This window comes from Colossoma macropomum, unplaced genomic scaffold, assembly GCF_904425465.1.
Source record: "Colossoma macropomum unplaced genomic scaffold, Colossoma_macropomum, whole genome shotgun sequence".
NCBI classification, from domain to species: domain Eukaryota; kingdom Metazoa; phylum Chordata; class Actinopteri; order Characiformes; family Serrasalmidae; genus Colossoma; species Colossoma macropomum.
This window is the reverse complement of record NW_023494806.1, coordinates 5,541,254-5,543,987: the sequence shown is the minus strand read 5'-3', so window position 1 is coordinate 5,543,987 and position 2,734 is coordinate 5,541,254.

Sequence of the window (2,734 nt, the reverse complement as noted above, 5' to 3'; positions counted from 1 at the left end):
CATGATCAGATCTTCAAGTGAGTTGTTTGATTATTTCTGTATCTGCTGATCTTTTGGGATTTTCCCACACAACAATCTCTAAAGTTAACCCAGAATGGTGCAATAAAGCAACATTCAGTGAGCAGCAATTCTGCAGATGCCTTGTTGAGAGAGATCAAAGGAGAATGGCCAGACTGATTAAAGCTGGCAAAGGCTATGAGAACTCAGATAATCGCTCTGGCTAGTTGTGGTGAGCAGAAAAGCATCTCAATGTGCAACGCTTTTGGCACCAACAGCATGAATCCATGGACCCAACCTGTCTTGGGTCAACAGTTCAGGCTGGTGGAGGTGGTGTAATGGTGGTGATGTTTTCTTGGCACACTTTGGGCCTGTTAATACCAATTATCGCTTCAATGCCATAGCCTTTTTAAGTATTATTGCTGACCATGTCCATCCCTTCATGGTCACAATTTACCATCTTCTAATGGCTGCTTCCATCATGATCATGTGCCATGTTACAAAGCAAAAGTCATCTCAAAGTGGTTTCATGAACATGACAATGAGTTCATTGTTCTTCAGAGGCCTTTAAAGTCACCAGATCTGAATCGAACAGAACGGGATGTGGTAGAACTGAAGGTTCATAGCATGAAAGTGCAGCTGAAAAATCTGCAGGAGTTGCATTTTATGTGCTTGTATATACATATAAACACACACACAATGCCTTAGCAACACCTTAACAACCACCTGGGATTCCACAGCAAAGGCCTAGCAACACCTTGACACTTGGTAACCACCTGAGATGACAAGGCAACGGCCTAGCAGCATCTTAGCAAGTGCCTGAGAACACAGCAAGACCTTAGCAACCAACTAGGATACCATTCCAATGAGTAAGCAACACCTTAGCGACCACCTGGGATGACCCAGGGATGACTCAGCAATGGCCTAGCAACACCTTAGCGACTGCCTGGGATTCCACAGCAAGACCTTAACAACCGACTGGGGTACCATTCCAATGAGTAAGCAACACCTTAGCAACCACCTGGGATGACACAGCCTAGCAACACCTTAGCGACCAAATGGGATTCCACAGCAAGACCTTAGCAACCATCTGGGATACCATTCCAATGCCTAAGCAACACCTTAGCTACAACCTGGGATAACACAACAAGACCTTAGCGACCAACTGGGATACGATTCCAATGACTAAGCAACCTCTTAGCTACCACCTAGGATAACACAGCAAGACCTTAACCACCAACTAGGATACCATTCCAATGAGTAAGCAACACCTTAGCAACCACCTGGGATTCCACAGCAAGACCTTAACAACCGACTGGGATACCATTCCAGTGAGTAAGCAACACCTTAGCAACCACCTGGGATGACACAGCCTAGCAACACCTTAGCGACCAAATGGGATTCCACAGTAAGACCTTAGCAACCAGCTGGGATACCATTCCAATGAGTAAGCAACATCTTAGTGACCACCTGGGATAACACAGCAAGACCTTAGCAACCTACTGGGATACCATTCCAATGACTAAGCAACATCTTAGCTACCACCTAGAAAAACACAGCAAGACCTTAGCAACCAACTAGGATACCATTCTAGTGACTAAGCAACATCTTAGCTATCACCTAGAATAACACAGCAAGACCTTAGTGACCTACTGGGATACATTCTAATGGCTAAGCAACACCTTAGTGACCACCTGGGATAACACAGTAAGATCTTAGCAACCGACTGGGATAACATAGCAATGACTAAGCAACACCTTAGCTTCCACCTAGGATCCCATGACAATGCCCCAGCAGCACCTTGTAGAATACCATAGCAATGCCCTAGCAAAACCTTAGCAACCACCTAGGATTCCTTAGCGACGGCCTAAAAAAGCACCTCGGCAACCTCTTTTGATTGTCTAGCAAAGGTCTTGCAAAATCTTAACCACCACCTGGGATAACATGGCAACCAACTGGGATTTCATAGCAAAGGCTTTGTCAAGTCAACTTGAGACCTCCAAGTGAACAAACTTCATTTGTTATTTTGCACAAAAATATATAAAAATGCTGACTAAGGTGGGAAAAATTTGGGGTAAAAACAAATGTAACTGATATTATGGAGGACCAAAAAAAAAATTCCATATCAGCGTGTCCACTTGGCACCGATCTGAACAAACGACCCACATGTACGTGTGTGTGTGTGTGTGTGTGTGTGCGTGTGTGTGTGTGTGTGTGTGTGTGTGTGTGTTGTGTAAGGTGGTATGACGCTCCGATGCCAGTACTTCGTGTTTACTTTTCACTCAGCATATTAAATATGTCTCATCTTCACACCGCCCTCATGCTGGTATCAGCTGTATGTGTCACACTCGCTCCAAGATCAGGTTTCTCAGGTCGGCGTTTCTCACCCTTCCTCTTTTGAGCACATCCATGTTTATCTTTCTGTCTGGTGCTGATAAATATCTCATAATTACTATCATAACAACTTGCAGTAAATAGAAAGACGTGCAAAGTACGGAAGATTGCGTGATCGTTTACCATTAAAAAAGTTAGTTAGTTTAGGGAAAAATGCATGCTGTTTATGTACACAGCGAAACTGATCAGCAAAGACATGTTTGGTGTTTGAAATTTGCTCTTAGTTTCCAGAACCATGTTGGCGGCTGTAAGCTAATGCTCACAAATTAGCATTGTACAAACTGCTTGCCTAAACTGCACACTTCCCTCAACCCACGTGGAGTTTAGTAATCTCTACAGACTT